The 22,843-nt window shown below is 44.0% G+C and overlaps 1 protein-coding gene and 1 long non-coding RNA gene across 15 annotated transcripts in view; one reads left to right on the forward strand and one right to left on the reverse strand.

The window, feature by feature from the left end:
* The window catches only part of KCNJ15 (potassium inwardly rectifying channel subfamily J member 15), a 63,955-nt gene that overhangs the window by 29,630 nt on the left and 11,482 nt on the right, over positions 1–22,843 (forward strand). For 4 of the 14 annotated variants that reach the window (XR_009595819.1, XR_009595828.1, XR_009595830.1 and 1 more), the window contains 3 exons: positions 11,296–11,357; positions 19,337–19,402; positions 22,098–22,165. The exons of 3 other annotated variants lie outside the window; for them this stretch is intronic. The gene's annotated coding sequence lies outside the window, so the exon portion shown is untranslated. Of the gene's footprint in view, positions 1–572; positions 642–11,295; positions 11,358–19,290; positions 19,403–22,097; positions 22,166–22,843 lie in introns of those variants that run through there. 7 more of the 14 variants (XR_009595824.1, XR_009595827.1, XR_006057590.2 and 4 more) reach the window with 3 other exon arrangements.
* LOC121817597 (uncharacterized) lies at positions 11,409–21,069 on the reverse strand. The gene is made up of 2 exons (XR_006057598.1): positions 20,836–21,069; positions 11,409–12,740 (listed from the first exon to the last, which is right to left on the reverse strand). It is a non-coding gene; the product is annotated as an uncharacterized LOC121817597 (long non-coding RNA).

Below are 22,843 nucleotides of genomic sequence, written 5' to 3' on the forward strand. Positions count from 1 at the left end.
CGTCCCTGGGATTCTCCAGGCAAGAATACTGGAGTGGGTTGCCATGCCCTTCTCCAGGGGATCTTCCCAACCCAGGGACTGAACCCGAGTCTCTTACATCTCCCGCACGGCAGGCAGGTTCTTTAGTACTAGCGCCACCTGTGAAGCCCTAATTAGATTTCTTGTCTGACACTGGGACCCCAGCAACAGTCAGTCAGGCTCCTCTGTCTATGGAATTCTCCAAGCACGAATACTGCAGTGGGTTGTCATTCCCTTCTCCAGAATTAGACATATACAAGTGAGCATTTGCACTACACTGAGATAAATACTCTGGGAGACAAAACCACAGAGAAAGCACCTAACCCATGAGAACAGGTAGGGAAAGCACCTACCTAGAATCAGCAATGCTAGGGGAAAAAAAAAAAAAAAAAAAGACAGGACCTAGTGTTGCAATGAACAATGGGATGAATTAATTGCGGTTTTCTTTTTTGAATTGCGATTTTCTCAGGGTATATGCCTAGCAGTGGAATTGCTGGGTCATATGGTAGTTATATTCCTAGTTTTTGAAGAAATCTCTGTTCCCTTCTCCATAGTGCCTGTATGGACTTACATTCTCACCAACAGTGCAGGAGGGTTCTGTTGTCAGAGACCGGACTTGGAAGGTGGGATGAACAGAGAGAGTAGCGGTGACATATATACCACGTGTACAAAAAATAGCTACTGGGGACCTGCTGTGCTGCACAGGGAGCCCAGGCTGGTGCTCTCGGATGACCTGGGGGGCATGGGGGTGTGGGGGAGGGACTCTCCAAAGAGAGCGAGTATATATATATATATATATATATATATATAATTCTAGCTGATGCGCATTGTTATACGGCAGAAAGCAACACGACCTTGTAAAGCAATTATCTTCCAATTAAAAATTAATTTATAAATAAATACATATGAGAAAGCTGACGTGGGGTAGCTCCTCTCGGCCGCCGCCCCTGACCTTGGACGCGGGGTGTCTCCTCCCGGCCGCCACTGACCTCGGACGTGGGGTAGCTCCTCTTGGTCTTTCCTGCGCCATCGCAGCCTGGCACTGTCAGCCGCTGCCCCTTAACTCGGACGTGGGGTACCTCCTCTCGGCCACACTTAGTGCGCCGGGCTGCGGCCACACAAGACTCTACACATGGATATCACCAGATGGTCAGCACCGAAATCAGATTGATTATATTCTTTGCAGCCAAAGATGGAGAAGCTCTATACAGTCAACAAAAACAAGACCAGGAGCTGACTGTGGCTCAGATCATGAACTCCTTATTACCAAATTCAGACTCAAATTGAAGAAAGTAGGGAAAACCACTAGACCATTCAGGTATGACCTAAATCAAATCCCTTATGATTATACAGTGGAAGTGAGAAATAGATTTAAGGGCCTAGATCTGATAGAGTGCCTGATGAACTATGGATGAGGTTCGTGACATTGTACAGGAGACAGGCATCAAGACCATCCCCATGGAAAGAAATGCAAAAAGCAAAATGGCTGTTTCGGGAGGCCTTACAAATAGCTGTGAAAAGAAGAAAGGCGAAAAGCAAAGGAGAAAAGGAAAGATATAAGCATCTGAATGCAGAGTTCCAGAGAATAGCAAGAAGAGATAAGAAAGCCTTCTTCAACGATCAATGCAAAGAAATAGAGGAAAAGAACAGAATGGGAAAGCCTAGAGATCTCTTCAAGAAAATTAGAGATACCAAGGGAACATTTCATGCAAAGATGGGCTTGATAAAGGATAGAAATGGTATGGACCTAACAGAAGCAGAAGATAAGAAGAAGAGATGGCAAGAATACACGGAAGAACTGTACAAAAAAGATCTTCACAACCCAGATAATCATGATGGTGTGATCACTCACCTAGACCCAGACATCCTGGAATGTGAAGTCAAGTGGGCCTTAGAAAGCATCACTATGAACAAAGCTAGTGGAGGTGATGGAATTCCAGTTGAGCTGTTTCAAATCCTGAAAGATAATGCTGTGAAAGTGCTGCACTCAATATACCAGCAAATTTGGAAAACTCAGCAGTGGCCACAGGACTGGAAGAGGTCAGTTTTCATTCAAATCCCAAAGAAAGGCAATGCCAAAGAATGCTCAAACTACCGCACAATTGCACTCATCTCACATGCTAGTAAAGTAATGTTCAAAATTCTCCAAGCCAGGCTTCAGCAATATGTGAACTGTGAACTTCCTGATGTTCAAGCTGGTTTTAGAAAAGGCAGAGGACCCAGAGATCAAATTGCCAACATCCGCTGGATCATGGAAAAAGCAAGAGAGTTCAGAAAAAACATCTATTTCTGCTTTATTGACTATGCCAAAGCCTTTGACTGTGTGGATCACAATAAACTGTGGAAAATTCTGCAAGAGATGGGAATACAGACCACCTGACCTGCCTCTTGAGAAATCTGTATGCAGGTCAGGAAGCAACAGTTAGAACTGGACATGGAACAACAGACTGGTTCCAAATAGGAAAAGGAGTATGTCAAGGCTGTATATTGTCACCCTGCTTATTTAACTTATATGCAGAGTACATCATGAGAAATGCTGGACTGGAAGAAACACAAGCTGGAATTAAGATTGCCGGGAGAAATGTCAATAACCTCAGCTATGCAGATGACACCACCCTTATGGCAGAAAGTGAAGAGGAACTAAAAAGCCTCTTGATGAAAGTGAAAGTGGAGAGTGAAAAAGTTGGCCTAAAGCTCAACATTCAGAAAACAAAGTTCATGGCATCTGGTCCCATCACTTCATGGGAAATAGATGGGGAAACAGTGGAAACAGTGTCAGACTTTATTTTGGGGGCTCAAAATCACTGCAGATGGTGACTGCAGTGATGAAATTAAAAGATGCTTACTCCTTGGAAGAAAAGTTATGACCAACCTAGATAGCATATTCAAAAGCAGAGACATTACTTTGCCGACTAAGGTCCATCTAGGCAAGGCTATGGTTTTTCCAGTAGTCATGTATGGATGTGAGAGTTGGACTGTGAAGAAGGCTGAGCACCGAAGAATTGATGCTTTTGAACTGTGGTGTTGGAGAAGACTTGAGAGTCCCTTGGACTGAAAGGATATCCAACCAGTCCATTCTGAAGGAGGTCAGCCCTGGGATTTCTTTGGAAAGAATGATGCTAAAACTGAAACTCCAGTACTTCAGCCACCTCATGTGAAGAGTTGACTCATTGGAAAAGACTCTGATGCTGGGAGGGATTGGGGGCAGGAGAAGAAGGGGATGACAGAGGATGAGATGGGTGGATGGCATCACTGACTCGATGGACGTGAGTCTGAGTGAACTCCGGGAGTTGGTGATGGACAGGGAGGCCTGGCGTGCTGCGATTCATGGGGTCGCAAAGAGCTGGACACGACTGAGCAACTGAACTGAACTGATGAGAAAGCAGAGGGGAACACGAAGGGGGCTTTCAGAAGGTGGCCCTGTATGGTCCAATGCATTGACTCTGTCAGTAGAGGACCAATCCACGGGGACGACGGAAAGTGGCTCAGCAGGGAGCAGACTGCGGACTGGCTGGTGTCTAGGCTAATAGGTGGGCGGGGCCAACTCCTGAGGGTTTCCTATGCCCTGCTCACAAGGTTAGGAGCTGAGGCTTTGCTTTGGACATTAGCAGTCCCCAACCTTTTGGGCACCAGGGACCGATTTTGTGGAGGATAATCTTTCCATGGAACAGGTGTGGCGGGGAATGCTTTGGGGATGATTCAAAGCACTTTCTATTTATTGGGCACCTTCTCTATTTTTTTTTGGTATAATTACATTTTATTTAAAAGCCTCTAAAAGGCTCAAAATGTCGACTGAACTGAACTGAATTATTTCTCTCTGTATGTATGTATGTGTATATATATCTATATATGCGTGTATGTATGTTTTTGGTTTTTTTTTTTTTTTTGTAAAGCTCATTGGAATACAACTCGTATCAGTTCGGTTCGGTCACTTAGTCATGTTCGACTCTTTGAGACCCCCTGGACTGCAACTCACACACCTGTGTTAATTTTATGTATCTTTAAAAACCCTTTTTATTTTGTATTGGGGTATAGCTGATTAACGAACAATTGTTGTCATGGTTTCAGCAAAGGGACTCAGTCATACAAGTATCCATTCCGCCCCAAATTCCCCTCCTATTCAGGCTGCCACATAACGTAGAGCAGAGTTCCCTGTGCGCATCTGTTTTCTAATCTAATGCTGCCACTAATCAGACAGGACGTACCTATCCACAGCCCAGAGTTCCTCTTCCTCTTTGTTCTTCTTCACTTTCTGCCTTTAAGGCGGTGTCACCTGTGTATGTGAGGTTAGTGATACTTCCCCCAGCAATCTTGATTCCAGCTTGTGCTTCATCCAGCCCAGCATTTTGCATGATGTACTCTGCATATAAGTTAAATAAGCTGGGTGACAATATACAGCCTTGACGTACTCCTTTCCCAATTTGGAACCAGTCTGTTGTTCCACGTCCAGTTCTAATTGTTGCTTCTTGACCTGCATACAGGTTTTGCAGGAGTCAGGTCAGGTGGTCTGGTAGTCCCATATCTCTAAGAATTTTCCACCGTTTGTTGTGATCCACAGAGTCAAAGGCTTTAGCGGAGTCATTGAAGCAGAAGTAGATGTTTTTCTGGAATTCCCTCGCTTTTTCAATGATCGAACGGATGTTGGCAATTTGACCTCTGGTTCCTCTGCTTTTTCTAAATCCAGCTTGTATATCTGTAAGTTCTTGATTCACATACTGTTGAAGCCTAGCTTGAAGGATTTGGAGCATTACCCTGCTAGCATGTGAGATGAGTGCAACTGTGCGGTAGTTTGAACTTTCTTTGGCATTGCCCTTCTTTGGGATTGGAATGAAAACTGACCTTTTCCAGTCCTGTAGCCACTGCTGAGTTTTCCAAATTTGCTGGCATATTGAGTGCAGCACTTTAACAGCACCATCTTTTAGAATTTGAAATAGCTCTGTGGGAATTCCATCACTTCCACTAGCTTTGTTTGTAGTAATGCTTCCTAAGGCCTACTTGAGTTCACAATCCAGGATATCTGGCTTTAGGTGACTGACCACTCCATTGTGGTTATCTGAGCTATTAAGACTTTTTTGTACAGTGCTTGTGTATTCTTGCCACCTCTTTTTAATCTTTTCTGCTTCTGTTAGGTCCATACCATTTCTGTCCTTTATTGTGCCCAACTTTGCATGAACTGTTCCCTTTGTATCTCTAATTTTCTTCAAGAGTTCTCTAGTCTTTCCCATTTTATTGTTTTCCTCTATTTCTTTGCATTGTTCACTTAAGGCTTTGTTATCTTTCCTTGCTCTTCTTTGGAACCCTGCATTCATCTGTACCACTTTTTTCAGATTCCACATATAAGCGACTTTATATATATATTTTTCTCTTTCTGACTTACTTCACTCTGTATGATAGGCTCTAGGTCCATCCATGTCTCTACAAATGACCCAGTTCCATTCCTTTTTATGGCTAAGTAATATTCCATCATATGCACACACACACACACACACACACACACACACACCCCATATCTTCTTTATCCACTGCTCTGTTGATGGACACTTTGGTTGTGTCCATGTCCTGGCTATTGTAAATAGAAGTGCAATGAACATTGGAGCGCATGTGTCTTTTTTGAATTATGGATTTGCCTGGGTATGTGCCCAGTAGTCGGATTGCTGGGCCACATGGTAGTTCTAGCTTTAGCGTTTTAAGGAAACTCCATACTGTTCTCCATGATGGCTGTCCCAATTTACTTTCCCACTGACAGTGCAGGAAGGTTCCCTTTCCCCCATACCCTCTCCAGCATTTGTTTGTAGATTCTGTGAGGATGGCCATTCTGGCCAGTGTGAGGTGACATCTCATGCAGTTTTGATTTGTGTTTCTCTGATAATTAGTGATGTTGAACATATTTTCATGCGCTTGTTGCTCTGTATGTCTTCTTTTGAGAAATGTCTATTTAGGTTTCCTGCCCATTATTTGATTGGGTTGCTTTTTTTTTTTTAATATCAAGCTGCATGAGCCATTTGGCTTTGTGATACAAGGTATCCTCCTTGTCTCTCCCCACATCCCAAAGAGAGGTGGTTTGGCCTTTTTCATTTCATGACTTTTATTATCAATAATTAAGAGGAAACAAAAGATGTCAGCCAGAACAAACAAGAGGGCCATGCCCAGGTCTTTCAACCAGGGCCCCTTAAAATGTTGGCTCTCAAAATTGGCTCTCAGCCGAAAACAGGACTGAAGATAGGTTCAGAGTGAAATATTAAGAATTGGCCAAGTAGGTCTGAATTTAGGGCCCAACTCATCTCAAGTGGACAACATAAATGCCCTCTGGAATGTCCTCTTCATTTTCATGTTAATTGAACATGTATTCATTCTTCTGTGTCGATGTGGTCAGAGGCTGAGTCCCATTAGGATGCCTTACATTAGTATGGATGGCAGACCTAGCTAGAAGAAGCATCTCTAATTCATTGATACCTCACCTTTTTGTGGGACACAAGTTACACAGTGGAGACGATGTTAGATATTCGAAAATGTATTTGTAACCACTTTTGCATAGCAAACCACCTCAGAAATCAAGCTAAGGCATACGGTTCAAATTAGACTGAAGTAGTCTGCCGTCTATGGGGTCCCATAGAGTCGGACATGACTGAAGCAACCTAGCAGCAGCAGCAGCAGTCTTAAGAAAACTGTATGGGACACCCAGACATGAATTGTTGGGTAGACTTTGCGAACTAAGGGAATCAATTTATTTCTCAATAATGTGTATGCACGTGTGTGAGAGTGTGTATGCGTGCGTGCTCAGCTGTGCAGTCGTGTCTGACTCCTTGCAACCCTAGGGACTGTATCTGCCAGGCTCCTCTGTCCATGAGATTCTCCAGGCAAGAATGCCAGAGTGGGTTGCCATTTCCTCCTCCAGGGGATCTTCTCGACTCAAGGACTGAACCTGTGTCTATCGTGTCTCCTGCACTGGCAGGTGGGTTCTTTACCACTTACCTGGGAAGCCTGTGAGTGTGTATATTCACTCACAAATATTCACCAGGGGATTATGCGTGTAAATGTGTCATTTTTCTCTTCTTCTTTTGGATGGAGAGCGTCTGTAACACACTGACTCAGTATCAGGGTTAATACTCTGAGTGAGGGTAGATGGAGGTGGCCCTGATTAGCCAGAAACTCCAGACTCAGCACTCTGCCACCTAAGTTAGCACCGCAGGGTCTCTGACCATCAGAAGTGGTCAAGACCTTGGTTTCCAGCTATGTTTCTCATAAAGGAAGTTGTCACTGAGCAAAAAATGCTGACCCCAGGACTGTTTTATAAAACTGATGGCGATTTTAAACAGTGCCTTTTTTTTTTTTTAAGTGAAGTCAGCTAGAGCCTGAATTTTCTCCAGTAGGTAAAGCCATGAGCCAGCGTGCCGTGGTTCACGGGGTTGCAAAGAGTCAGACACAACTGAGACTGAACCGAACTGAAAAGCCACGTGCCAGCATGCTTCCGGAGGCCCCTTTCTCCTGAATCAGCCTTCGTGGCCCCGCGCTGCCTCTGCTTAGAATGAGTCACTGTCTCTCCTCCGCTCTCCAGCGACACTAGCCACGGCTCCCCGTGGGAGTCACCAGAAAACAGTGCTGCTCCACCATCTGTGTTCTGTGCTGTGTAGTTCAGAGGAGGCCCTGAGGTTGCAAAAGGCGGACTGCCACTCCAGGTGCAGCTGCCTCCAGCCTCGGCAGCACATCACCCGGGAGCTTATTGGACACAACAATTCTAGGCCTCAGTCCAGACCTTCTAAATGAGAATCTGCATTTTAACATGACCCCCAGGATATCTGCCCACACATTACAGTTTAATATGCACTGATCTAAAGCAGTGGACGGGGCTTTCCAGGTAAAGACTGGAAAGTCTACCACTGGGGCTTGCCAGTGGTAAAGACTCGCCTGCCCATGCAGGAGACATAGGAGATTCAGTTCAATCCCTGGGTTGGGAAGGTCCCCTGAAGGAGGGCATGGCAATCCACTCCAGTCTTCTTGCCTGGGGAATCCTATGGACAGAGGAGCCTGGTGGGCTACAGTCCATAGGGTCACAAAGAGTTGGGCACAACTGAAATGACCTAGCACACAAGGCAATGGATTAAAAAATGCACAACCACACACACACACACACACACACACACACACACTCATGAACACTTTGGGACATATATGTAAAGTATATAAATATTTTGTTCTTACGAATATATATAATGTATGAGTTAAAGTATGCACAAGATACAAACATTTCAAAGGATAAAGCAGAAGCTAAACTTGAATAATTTGATTGCTTTCTTAATGTACCCTCTTAGGTTACTGGGGTACAATACTTTGGAGACCCCTGTTCCAAGGAAGAAAACACAGAGCTGAAGGGAATCTTAGAGCACTTTGTAAATGATGGTCAGGGTGCTAAAGGCTGCAGGGAGCACAACGCACACATAAAAAATAATTTGTTGGGTTAAATTTGAATGATATTCATGCCTCCTGTAGGTAAACCCATATGCCCAGCATATGCATTTAAGTTTGTGAAGTGAAAGTGTTAAAGTGTTAGTTGCTCAGTCGTGCCTGACTCTTTGCAGTCCCATGGATGATAGCCTGCCAGGCTCTTCTGTCCATGGGATTCTCCAGGCAAGAATCCTGGAGTGGGTTGCCATTTCCTTCTCCAGGGGATCTTCCCAACCCAGGGATCGAACAAAGGTCTCCTGCATTGCAGGCAGATTCTTTACCATCTGAGCCACACATTTGTATTTAGTGCTCATCAATTTCATCATTCGAGAAATGCAAAACTCTTTTCTCTCTTCAAGGTAAGATGTTGTAGGATATTCTTTGCACTATGAGTCAAAATAGGAAGTCTAAATCTGTATTTCTAGTTCAGTCATTCAAGTCAATAACATATTTGGTCTCCCCTCTTCTCCAACGTACCTTGCCTGTGACCTAGAACATAACTGATGGGCTACATCAGTTATTAAATCTGAATGTTTCTAAGTTCACTTGAACATCATCTCTGCCCACCCTCTTCCTTCTTCACACAGTGAGTCCTTCCCATGTGGCAAGTCTTGTGTTGACATTGGGATTAAAAGACACATTGCCCACCCACCCCACAGAACCTGGTTTAAGGGGAAAAAGAAGCTTTAAAACAGATCATTATGGCAACACATAAGTATTGCCGTCAGGTGTGGACAACTTGCAAAAGGCAGAAGACAGGAGTAAGAGGAACTCCCTCTGAAAGCTGGAGGAGGTGACATTTGAGCTGGGCTTTAAGGAATGCATAGGAGTTTGCCAGACACAGGGCACAGAGAAGGAGTCTGAGGTAAAAAGACCTTCCTGAGCAAAAGCATCAGGCAGGAAACCTGCTTTATCAGCATTCCTCTTGGGTGAAGGGCAAAGTCTTCTAACTCAGTCATTTAAATGAAGTAATTTGAATTGATGTGAAATAATAACCCAGTGCACTTACTGAACAGTAGGCTCTTGGGTTTGTATATTCGGAGCAACTCTGAGAGTAAATTATTTCATATGGTTTGGCCACGACAGCGTGTGGAAAGTTTCTCAGCAGAGCACAGTGAGTACTTCTCATTTACAGTAAAATCTGGAATGTTTGGGAATGGTCTGGGTTAGGAAAATTGAATTTTCAGATTAGCTGCATAAAAATGGAAAGTCTGGTTTAAAAAAGACCTTCCTAATTTTGTTTTCCTTTGAAGAGATTAACTGCTGTTTGTTAACATTTTAATCTTATCTAGAGAAAGAGAAAAGTAGAGCACTTATCCTGTCCTTTCAGCTTTTCTAAATGCTTTTCTAAAATTTAATGTGGTTAGCATTTTGCCATGACTTTTAAAGACTACATAGTATTTCAGCTTATAAATATTTTATAAATTTAAAATCGGGTCCATGTTACCGATAATCCAGGTTGGCTTGGAGGTTTCAGTATTATAACTAATGTAGAGAGCACACTTGTACATAATCCTGATGCATATTTTATTAATTCTTAGAAGTAAATTGACTGGGTCAAAGATTATAAATAAGTAGTTTTAAACTTTGGTTATGCGCAGTCAAGTTGTTGCCAGAAAAAAAGCTATGCCAAGTGACTCAATCTGAGGCCGTGCACAAAGCCATTTATCTCTGCACAGTTGTGGATATAGTATGTTGATGCATCTTTTAAAATCTCTGATTATTTGATCAGTGAAAAGCTGTGCTTCTTGCATCCCTGGCTCCTTCTTGGTCTCGTTTGCCAAGGCCTTCCACTCTGCCTGGCCCCTGGGCTGCTCATGCCTCAGTCTGGGACTGCTTCTTTCACACCCTGCGTCTAGGAGAAGCTCATCCATTTCCATGTCTCACTCTATTTGTAGACTTAAATAATAGAGGCATCCATCCTGCCCAGCCCTCTCTGTTGCACATCATCAGGTCCATCAACTCAGACCCCAGTTCTCATCGGAGCCCACCCTAGTACACCCCCTCAAACCTCACCTCCAGATCAGGATCCTGTTTCTGTACTGAGATTTTGTACCAGAGTGAGCTCCACATCGATCAATATCAAAACCTCCTAACAACATGGGTGTCTGATAACCCAGGAGTGGTTTTTAGCTACAGGTAAAGATTCTGTGTCCTCTGCATCCGCAGATTGCCCACACCCAATCCACCTCTTTCTCATGTCAGGAGTCATCTCTGAGACCTCGTCTACCTCTCCACTCATGCCCCAACACCCAGCTGTCAGAGATGCCTGTTGATTCTACCTGGAGTGTGTGACTCTGAGCTCCCGGCTCCTCTTGCTCCACTGACACCATCCTTGTCCGCACACACATCAGTGATTTTAGCTTGGTTTATAGAAAGTGCCTGATAACCAGACTTACAGCATCTATGCTTGCCTCTTGATGATTTTGGAAAGAAAGTCCGATCCGCTCTCTTCCTTGAAGGAAACCCGGAGATGTTTCTCGTTCAGCTAGGAAGATGCTGATGGTCCTCACGGGGGCCCACCAAGCCTTGCATGGTGTGGTTCAGCCCTAAGCTCCTTCCCACACCCCCTCCACCTCCCCCAACTCACTTCCTGGAAGGTGAAAACTCCAAGCCTTGGCAAATGCCAAGTGGCCCTCTGCCCGAACACTCATCCTTCTCCCAGCCTGCCTGCTAACCTGCCAAGTGCTCATCCATCTTGATGTCTCCACCTTAATGCCACCTCCCCAAGGAAGTCTTCCTGGAACCCCAGGCTAGGACGTGTTGTACACCCCATGTTCTATTCTAACGACTTATTTACTTTCTTTCCCTGCTCTGTTGGAAACTCCATGAAAGCAAGGACCAAGTCAGTCTTTTTGCCTGCTGGATCTCCAGGCCCCTCCACAGTGCTGCACATAGTAGGTGCTTCATACACTCTTGGTGACCGAATGAATGAATAACTGTTGAAATAGCTTCAAGTACATTTATTTGGAATGATTTGTAAATGTTACTATTTGGGGGAAAAGGATTTCTACTGACTTACAAGAACTCTGTCCTTGGTGGTAAATTTTCTTTGGGTAAGTCACATTTTGTGTGTTTTGCTTATTGCAAACATATAACAGTAATAGCTAACTCATATCATCCCTAGTGTGAACAGGTGGAGTTTTAAGGTGCTTTTTATGTTTAACCTCACACCACCCTAGCATAAATCAGCATGGTTAGTAGCACTAGTGTGCAGAGGAGGAAACTGAATTTCAGAGGGCTTAAGTTGTTGAGAGTCACACAGCAACTTTTAGCAGAAACAGGACCCTCTCTTCTTTTATGTGATTTTTTTTTCTCCTCTCTGTTTTGTACTGGGATGCAGTCGGTTAACACTGTTATAGTTTCAGGTGAACAGCAAAGGACTCAGTCATACATACACATGTACCCATTCTCCTCCAAACTCCCCTCCCATCCAGGCTGTCGTGTACCATTGAGGAGAGTTCCCTGTGCTATATGGTGGGCCCTTGTTGGTTGGGCATTTTAAATAGAGCAGGGTGGACATAGGACCCTGTCCTCGTAACCTTTACGCTATGCTGCCTCTGAAGAAGGGTTTATTTATTCATTCATTTATTTTTAAGTACAGAGGAGGTAATAATCAACCTGCCATTTGAGAAACAGGTAGCATTTGACAGGAAGAGAGAGCAGGACAAGCGCCCTTAGGAAGGGGCAGCAGCCGGTCATGGAGCCATGAGCACACCGAGCAGTCAGGAAACGGCAAGTACTCACTCAGGCTACATTCTGGAGGCAACAAAGCTGAGGAGGGCAGACAGCCAGGGCTGAGAAGAGCTTTCTGCTTTGCAAAGGTGATCAGGATCTATCCTGTCAGCAGTAGAGGCTGCTGGAGGATTTATGAAGGCGTCTGTTGTCTACATGACTCTTCAGAGAAGTAAGCTTTCTTTTTTCCTGGTAAGAGTTATGATGAAATCATGCTACCATATAGTTGCATGCCCCCAAACAGTGTTTTAAGTGTAAAGCTTCACCTTTCCAGTTCTGAGAAATCAGCCCATGATGCTGTAAAAACAGCATCACGTGTGTACCCGAGATGCTATTTCCTTCTGTAAGAAACTATACCGTGAGTTCCAGAGGAGGGGGTATTGGACTGTCTCCCTGGGGGGTATGGTTGCTCCAATGATGTGAGCACCAGAGGAATCGTCACTGCCAACACTAGCGCCCACAGAGATGTCTTGCCAGAAAAGGAGTCCACGGTGATTTCAGCTGTGAAATATCCCAATTCTTCTTCCAGAAGAAATAGCATCTATCTGAAAAGAGAAGAAAGTGAAAAAAAGTGTTAGTCAATCAGTTCTGTCGGACTCTTTTGCAACCCCATGGACTGTCGCCCGCCAGGCTCCTCTGTCCATGGGATTCTCTGGGCAAGACTACTGGAGTGGGTTGCCATGCCCTCCTCCAGGGGATCTTCTTGACTCAGGGATCAAACCTGGGTCTTCTGCTTTGCAAGCAGATTCTTTACTGTTTGAGCCACCAGGGAAGCTATCTATCTGAAAGGCTGGTCATTATCAACGGCAAGAGAGTGTTTACAGGAAATTAATCAAGAAGAATTTAATAGGCTGGCCCAATTGACATGATCAGATGTTAACATTATCAGACGTGACATTATTGACATTATCAGAATTACTATCTTACCCACAGCAAGGTTTACACCCAGGTCCATGGAACCTGGAGAAATGAGGGGTAGAATCAAGCATGTCTGTGACCTGGGATGGTAGGGACGGATGAGGTAGGGCAGGGGAAGATCACCTGTAGCTAAAATCTAGACTTTTTTTTTTTACTATGAATGTGTAACATACCACCATCATTTTAGTCCCAGGTGTGATTTCATCATAGTGGAAGTCACAGTATTTCAACACATAGTTGCTTCAGAGATCTTGAAATAACATTTCAGCTCACCACCCTTTCCATGGAATTCTCCAGGCCAGAATATTGGAGTGGGTAGCTTTTCTCTTCTCCAGGGGATCTTCCAAACCCAGGGATTGAACCCAGGTCTCCCACATTGCAGACAGATTCTTTACAGCTGAGCCACCAGTGAAGCCCAAGAATACCAGAGAGGGTAGCTTATTCCCTTCCCCAGTAGATCTTCCCGACCCAGGAATCCAACCTGGGTCTCCTGAAATGCAGGCAGATTCTTTACCAGCTGAACTACCAGGGAAGCCCTTCAATATGCCTGCTGCTGCTGCTGCTAAGTGGCTTCAGTCGTGTCTGACTCTGTGCGACCCCATAGACGGCAGCCCACCAGGCTCCCCCGTCCCTGGGATTCTCCAGGCAAGAATACTGGAGTGGGTTGCCATTTCCTTCTCCAATGCATGAAAGTGAAAAAGTGAAAGTGAAGTCGCTCAGTCGTGTCTGACTCCTAGCGACCCCATGGACTGCGGCCCACCAGGCTCCTCCGTCCATGAGATTTTCCAGGCAAGAGTATTGGAGTGGGGTGCCATTGCCTTCTCCCAAAAATCCCTGAGCCATGTAGAAAACAGACTTGTGGTTGCCATGAGGGAGGGGGAGGAATGAAGTGGGAGTTTGGGGTTATCAGATGCAAACTGTTATATACAGAATGGATAAACAGCCTACCTATAAGATCCGACTGTATAGCACAGGGAACCATATTCAATATCCTGTGATAAACCATAATGGAAAAGTATATGAAAAAGAATACATGCATATCTGTATAACCGAGTCACTTTGCTGCACAGCAGAAATTAACACAGCATTGCAAATTACACTTCAATAAAAGATATTTTTAAAAGAGTCCCTGAGCTGAAATATTAAAAATGAGGCCAGCTTACTAGGTTTATGAGACTTCCTGACACCTTCTGGTGCACCATGCATGATAAAGCTTTCCTCCCATTAATGTCCGAGTTGTTTCCAGGACTCCCAGTATTGGGAAAATATGGGTTGTTCTTCTAAGAAAGCTGTCTGCGCTTTGAACCTTGTCTGAGTTTTTTGGTTTTTTTTTTTTTTTTTTTTAACTTTCTGAGCTACCCTTGAACATTGATCTGCTCTAACCTAGGGTTCCCAGGTTTAGCAAATAAAAATATAGGACTCCTTTTTACTCTATCTATATGGTACACATATGTGGATTTCAAATAAACAATGACTAATTTTGAGAATAAGTATTTATCAAGTACTGAATGACATACTTAAACTAAAAATCATTTGTTGTCCATTTGAAATTCAGTTTTAACTCACCATCTCATATTCTATCTGGCAACCCTAAAAACACTAAAATTGGGCCAATATTCCCCAACAGATGATTAAAATGTGTTTTCTTACTCTGTTGACTGATGGAGGTAATTTCAGTGCCAAAGATCTCAGATTAAATGTGATGCTATTAATATTTTGAAATCTGAAATTTTCTTATTATTACTCAGTGATCACAAACACCTATATTTTCAACTTTGGGAAAAGTGGACAACTCAGAAATATTGCCAGACCTTAAAGTACCTTGACCACAGTCCAAGAATTTTAGTTTTGACTGTGTCTGCTTGAGATCGCATGATACTTCATTTTCTATATCAGAAAAATGTGGTCAAAGTTTAGACTGACAGTGAAACTGAATTCCAAAACCTTTGACATTCATCCTATTGTTAAATAAATCCTTGGTTCTAAATCAAGGAATAGTCATAATTTCCTTTGTTTGGGATGAGATTTCAATCATGACAATGAAGAGCGTAGAAATAACCGAGAATTTCACTCTTGCGTCCAGGGGAATCACACCAAAACCCATTAATCATTAATTGTTCAAGGCCAAGAAGTCAAAATTTATTTTGAACAGAAGAAACTGTAGTCAATATGAAGCCAGAAAAACAAGCCAGCTGAAATTCAGTGCATATATTTATAATACGCTACTCTTTTTATCAGCAGTGACTCAGCGGTTAAAGAATCCACTTGCAAGGCAGGAGATGTAAGAGACATGGGTCTGATCCCTGGGTCGGGAAGATCCCCTGAAGCAGGAAACGGCAACCCACTCCAGTGTTCTTGCCTGGAGAATCTACTTGACAGAGGAGCCTGGTGGGCTACAGTTCACAGGCTGCAAAGAATTGGACATGACTGAGTGACTGAGAATACACACACACACACACACTTTCTGTAAATCTATGCCTTCATCATAGTAAAAAATATATAATAAATGTGAGACAAAGAAAAATTGTTATTGTTAAAGGCGGTGGGTTCAACATCTTAGTGAGTGAGAGATTTTTAGGGAAAAGTCAGTCTGAGTATTGCAAATTATATAATGATGCAGTGTAAAATGCAGCGATCTAGCCTCAAGCAACTTTTGAAGGCCAGAAATGGGGGCTTGAGCAAACAAACTTGCTTTCTTGCTTTCCATTTTTTTCTTCCTCTTTTAGAGCTCTGATAATACCCAGTTTGAAGTTTCATTGAATAGAATACACTAAATAAAATATTTGTCTCTCTGCAAGTATCATCTGAAAAAAAACCAGATACCTGCTGTCCTGAATTATTTCCAGGTTACTGGTTATGATCAGACACACCCAAACACTCTACATTTTCATCTCTTTATCTCAAGTTTGGAGCCATCTCCCCTTCGGCACATTTGAATGAATCCAGACAAGAATAGAAAGTAAGATTCCGCGGGCTAGTTAAATCTCTTCCCTAAAGACAAAGTTGGGGGCAGTGCATTAGGGCGTCTAGTGCAATCCAATCGGCCTTGTCTTTTTTTCCCTCAGACATAAATTTTCCTGTTTTGCCAGTCATCTTACAACAATGCAAGTCCAAACCATGCTGTGATTAGAGGGGAGTATATGCTTATTACCCAAGCTCTTCACATGTCGGAGCATGGAGAGACCAAGGGTGGTAAACCAAAGGAAATTTCCATTTGCTTTTTAGCTGCTGCACATTTTTACTCTATAGGAAAGTTAACTGTTATTAAGTAATGATGTTCAGCTGAAGTTGGTCACTCATAACAACAGACAGATGTATAATGTTTTATTTGGGTTAGCCAGCTCTCTCCCAAAATAAAGGGCCTGAAATTAAACTGTCTTTAGAAAAATATTCAGCAAATGATACCTTATTCCAGGGCTCGGATTCTTTGCTATGGAAAATGGAAAATGAGTTTGCTAGTGAACTCAGTATCTGTTTAAACCTGTCTTTATCCAGGGAAAGCTTGATATTCTACAGAACAAAAAAATTGTTAGAAGAGTCTACATTGAGGGGTAAAGAGCATAACTATGCAAACCGCATGGAGAGATGGAAAAGGATTTTTTAGTTACTTATGGAATTTGAAACAATAATAATGGAATGGAAACATAGGAAAAAGGCTAAATATTTGACCACAGAGGCAAATTGGATCATTAGAGGCTCACATGCAATGTCAAATGTGGGATTTGTCTTTAAAGCAGTATTTGATGCTTTTCCAACATACAATAAGGCGCAAAAGACTTCGCCAGTTCTCCAAGTGAGTACCTCTAGCCACATAATCCTTTCGGAAGTCGGGTGTTTTTAAGACGCTGCTTCTGATTTAGCGGCCCGAGGGCAGGACCACTTTAGCTGGAGCTTCTGATGAACATTTCTAAGTGATGCTTGTGCTTCAGGCCTTCTTTTGTATCCTGCCCTGTCTCCAGGGTCCGGGGTGATGGATAGCTCATCTCAGGATATTTCATGTCCACAATGAGAGCTAGACATCTCCCCATCACATGGACTAAGACTCACAAAGCTTTGTTTCCAGCCCTACTTCTGCCACTGATTCAATGACCTTGAATAAATCACTCAACTTTGTGATCCTCTTTTTCCCTGGATACAAAGTCCAAAGTTTAAACCAGATCAGCCCTTCTCAGGGGGCTCTCAAGTGGCGGATTTAGAGGGTTAAGCATGTTTCTTTGCTATACTGTACTAAACAGATGTGCAGCATGAGTCTACAGTAGGTGGAGACAGTGGGGTACTTGAGGGTTCGGGATGCAAGACATCCCCAAATTATCCAACCAAAAGTCACTTTATTTGTGGAACACCTCTACCGCTTATCTGTGTTAGTCACTTAGTCCTGTTTGATTTTTTTTGACCCCATGGACAGAAGCCTGCCAGGTTCCTCTGTCCATGGGATTCTCCAGGCAAGAATACTGGAGTGGGTAGCAATTCCCTTCTCCAGGGGATCTTCCCAGGGATCGAACCGGTGTCTCCTGTGGGTAAAGCTGGATTCTTTACCATCTGAGCCACACATTTAGGGGAAGCCTGAGCAAGAGGACTGCTAAGGTCCTTCTAGATTCAGCTCTCTCAATCCTAAGCTCCAGGATCTTTCCTCCAGCCTCTGGTGTTCTTAGCTAATGAATCCTCAAGTCTACTGTAAGATGGTATCCATCATCCGAGTAAGATGGTATCCATCATCCTAGAAAGAAAACTTGGAGAATTTTTAAACCAGTTGCTTGCTTTTCCCCCCAAATTCTCATTTTCCCCCTCAAGACAATTCATCTGAACTTCTAAACCCTAGGAGGCCCTTTTCTGGCTAACTGAAAATGCCACCCATCAGCTATCATATATTTGTATTCTTGGCCCCTTTAACTTGCTATTCCTTCGCACACCCAAGGGCCCACTCCTTTACCTGAAAGCAACGGGACTGAACTTTTAGGCAACCTAGTTTATGTGCTTGTGAATTTCCCAAAAATTCTATATAACTCTAATCTCAAAGTATCGTCTCTAGATGAGCAGCCTCAGCATCACCTGGGAGCTCATTAGAAATGTGGATTTCTAGGCTCTCCTCTAATCCGAGGGTCTTCCCAGGTGACTCAGTGGTAGAGTCTGCCTGCCAAGCCAGGAGATGCAGGAGACACGGGTTCCATCCCTGGGTCAAAAAGATCTCATGGAGGAGGAAATGGCAATCCACTCCAGTACTCTTGCCTGGGAAATTCCATGGGCAGACAAGCTTGGAGGACTACAGTCCATAGAGTCACAAAGAGTCAGACACCACGGAGTCGCTGAGCACTCTAAACCTACTGGGCAGAGCCATGCGTGTTTCAAGGCCTCCAGGTGATGGTGATTCTGACGCTCGCTGAAGTTCTAGAACTCATGTTACAGAGGTGAGAAATGAGGTTCACAGACTCAAACAGACCTTGTGCTGGATCTGTTTCTTTACCTGGATGCTGGGAATAATGGTATTAATCCTTTTGAATCTAAGTGAGAGTTAAGTTAATACACAGCTCCTTAGATAAGGTGTGCACAGGATAGGCAATAAATCAATTATAGCTGTTGATTCTCTAAGGACTACTAACATGTAATGAGCCAGACTCATTTGACAATGTGCTGCACAGCATTGCTCAACAGTGAGAGATGTCCGCTATGAGTTAGTTTTAAGGACAGAGGTTAGTTTTGAGGACAGTTAGTTTTGGTTAACAGGAGCACAGGTGTGAAGACAGGTCTGGCTTGCCAACAGGGTCCTTTAACTTTTATGAATGCATATAAATGATCGAATCTCTCAAAGTTTAGATTCCTCATTTAGAAAATCAAGAAAACACTTTCTTCACAAGGTAAAGAGAAGGATTAAATAAAATACTATCTCTGTGTGTGTGTATGTTACTTATTCAGTCATGTCTGACTCTTTGCGACCCCATGGACTGCCAGGCTCCTCTGTCCATGGAATTCTCCAGGCAAGAATAGTGAAGTGGGTTGCCATTTCCTTCTCCAGGGGAATCTTCCCAACCCAGGGATTGAACCTGAGTCTCCCATGTTGCAGGCACATTCTTTACCATCTGAGCCACCAGGGTTTGAAAAGGGCCCAGTCCCTTTTTAAGCAGCCCCCAGCCCATGTGAAGGCTACCAATGACATAAGGTCTGGTGTGCTGGTCATCACAGGTCACGGTGCTACATGATCCTTAAACAAGGACTTCTTGCTCCACAGAAATAAGAACAACAGGATCTGAGGCTCTTATATCTTACCCTGAAAAATCGCCTTATCCTGAGAAATGTAAGTAACGATTTCAAAGTATTGGAAAGAGAAAAATTATTCACTTTTTCTATGCTGTCCTTCGGGATCAGGCAACCCTTTCTTCCTGTTGAAATCTTAAGAGGTTTATATTTCTTTTCTTTAATTTTTAATTGGAGGAAAATCATCATGTCGTGTTGGTCTCTACATTACTACAATGAAAATCAGCCATAAGTATACATGTGTCCCCTCCCTCCTGAGCTTCCCTCCCACCCCCCATCACCCCTCTAGGTCATCGCAGAGTGCCAGGCTGGGCTCCCTGAGTTATACAGCACCTTCTCACCAGCTATCTGTTTACACATGGTAGTATACATATTCTTTTCCTATTCGGTGTTTAGCCATAGACCAACATTTGAAGTTCACACTGAGGGCTATTTCAAGACTTCATCTGTTTTTTTTTTGTTTTTTTTTTGTTTTTTTTTTTAAATACAGTAACTTTTAGATCTGACACTTCGTCCCGAAATACAAAAATTTGTACTAAGAGCATCGCTGTGGTCAGACTTTTACTAGGTTGTGTCTCCGTATCAGACAAGGGGCTCCCCTTGTAGCCCAGTGGGTAAAGATTCTGCCTGCAGTGCAGGAGACCTGGGTTCGAGCCCTGGGTTGGGAAGATCCCCTGGAGAAGGAAATGGCGACCCACTCCAGTATCCTTGCCTGGGAAAATCTCATGGACAGAGGAGCCTGGTGGGCTGCAGTCCACGGGTTCACGAAGAGTCGGGCACGACTGAGTGACTTACAGTATCAGACAAGTCCAAGAACTCAACAAGGTCACAGGACTCTTTCCTCTCCCGTGTTATGAGCCAGCCTGGGTTCAGCTGCAGCTCACTTCCAAGGGTCTCCCTCACCCCACCCCAGCCCCCATCGCTGTCCAGAGGAAGAAACGGTCCACTCCGAGCCTCCCCTGAGAGCCGGGGCAGAACCAGAACTGAGCCATCCTCACTCCGTTCAGGTGAGACTTGGGTCACCGCAGCGGACATGCCATTGGCTGAAGCGGTCACATGACCACATCTGACCCAGAGGATGAACACACATCTCCCAGCAGGACGGCCTCGGGGAAGGAGGCTCATGGACGGACGATGGGCCCCCCAGAGACTGGAAGCCACAACCACCACAAGGAAAAGCGAGGCTCCAAGTTCCTCTCTTCAAAGACAGCTCATTAAGATACAGGACACCAGTGGTGGGTTTGCCGTAACCTTAACCAGATCCTCGTATTCCTCATGGAGAAGAATGCCCAACGCCACAGCCTCTCAACCTTGCCAGTCCTCCCAGGCACCCTTAGTCCTCAGAAGGGTTTGCAGGAGGAAAGAGTCGTTTCCCCGGCAGATAACAACCAAAGGGCCACCCTTGGGAACCTGCTGAGGGGCCACCCGGTACACCTTGTTGTCGTTAATGAGCACGCCCAGTTCTGAGGTCACCTGAGCAAAGCCATCCGTGTCCTCAGCTGACGTGGAGGAAGCCAAGAAGCGGATTCAGAGCAGGAGGCGCAGCCGCTGGAGCGAGGCCGAGGCTGCTCGGAAGAGCGGGCGGAAGATGGCGGGAGGCCAGCGCCAAAGGGCCCCGCGCGTGTTTATGTGACCACAGTCACAGGACCCAGAGACAGGCTAGCTAAGCCTCGCTGAGTTTATTTTCCATTACCTTTAAACCTTTCGAGTGCAGTGAACCCCAACTACATTCTTGTCAAGCACTTTTTTAAAAACATATTTCAGCACTTAATATTTAAACCCATGTACACTTCAAGTGAAATATCAGCCAGGTGTTTTGGATTCGTAGCAAAGAGAGAGATCATCAAAAGATTGCTTTGTCACAAATATTTGACACCTGGGAAAGCTTTTTATGCAAGTTTTCTTACAAACAGGCAGCTGTTTTGCTAGCGTTCTCAAGTCAGAGTCCCTCAAATGCCAATTCTAGTCTGGAAATCTGGAAGTTATAGTTGGATTTGAATTTCACTTTAAGCCTCGCCACCCCATTTGAAGGTATGTAGAATGAGATCACTGGAGGCGTGATTGAGAAGCTCCAGGTTTAGGCAGCGACTGTCTCCTCATTTTAAATTTTTTTTTTTCTGCAACTGCATGCATTCTGTTAGCCCACCAGGGAACACAGAACTTTTTCCCAGGATGGACAAACTGAAAACTTCCAAAATTTGACTCAGCAGAGTTCTAAATTCTTAGAAGTTCTCAGTGTTGTCTACTAAGAGAAAAAAAAAAAATCCTTCTTAAACCATATTTTCTTTTCCTAACCAAGCATTATGTGAAAGTTAGCGCGATTATCCCATTTTTGAGAGTCAAGATACCCTGTAAAAACAGTTTAGTTAGTAAAAGTTGTGGGTGAAACTCTATTGTGGAAATGAAAGACTTGCCTGTGCTTAATGTTGGCTAATATTTCTACTAGCATTATTTACATTACAATAAATATTTAATGTAATATAAATGTTTATGTTTACTGTAAGTATTATATAACATAAATTTTATTGTAAGCATAAATTGTATCATAAACATGTGTACTGTAAATATATAACATGAGTTTTATTGCATATAATGCTTACATATTCTGTAACATAATATTTATGTAACATTTCTATGATAAATATAGATAATGTATTATAGTTTTGATCAGATTCTCCATGTATTGCTACTGAAAAAAAATCATTTATTTCTCTGTCTAATTTTTGGCTGTGCAGGGTCTTTGTTGCTGGGCAAGCTTTTCTCTAGTCGTGAAGAGTGGAGGTGACTCTCCAGTTGTGGTATGCAGGCCCCTCATTGTGGTGGCCTCTCTTGCTGTGGAAACAGGCCCTAGGTGCGCGGGCTTCCGTAGTTGCAGGCCCTGGGCTCTAGAGCACAGGGTATTTGTGGCGCCCGGGCTCAGTTGCTCTCTGACATGCAGGATCTTCCCTAATCAGGGATCGAACCCGTGTCTCCTGCATCGGCAAGCAGATTCTTTGGCCCTGAGCCAACAGGGAAGCCCTACTGCTCCTTTAAAGAATTAATACTTAGCCGTGGGGCGCGGCGTCACTGGCTTTCCTTTATTTATAAGGATGGTGGAGACTGTGCATTTCTGAAAAGTAACAGACAGATGTTCTCCACATCTATACGCAATAGTGTTACTTTAGAACTCTAAGGGCAAGTCGGGGATAGGATATTCACCAAGAGGGGAAAGCTGTTAAGATGTTGATAACGATTCAACTTCTGTATCCAGTGTGTTGGTTCTCAAAGTGTGTTCCTGGAGCAGCAGCAGCACCTGGGAACTCTTCAGACCTGCAGTTTTTTTGGGGGGTTCCACCCCAAACCTACCAAATCGGAAATGCCAAGCCTGCCGGGAAGCTCTCATGCACTTAGGGTCTGAGCGTCTTCGTCAGGCTGGTCAAGAGTGTGGGCACAGGGGCCTCACAGGGACCCTCCAGCCCGGTGCCAGCTGTTGAGAGCTTGG

The sequence above is a fragment of the Ovis aries genome, chromosome 1, assembly GCF_016772045.2.
Source record: "Ovis aries strain OAR_USU_Benz2616 breed Rambouillet chromosome 1, ARS-UI_Ramb_v3.0, whole genome shotgun sequence".
In the NCBI taxonomy this organism is placed as follows: Eukaryota; Metazoa; Chordata; class Mammalia; order Artiodactyla; family Bovidae; genus Ovis; species Ovis aries.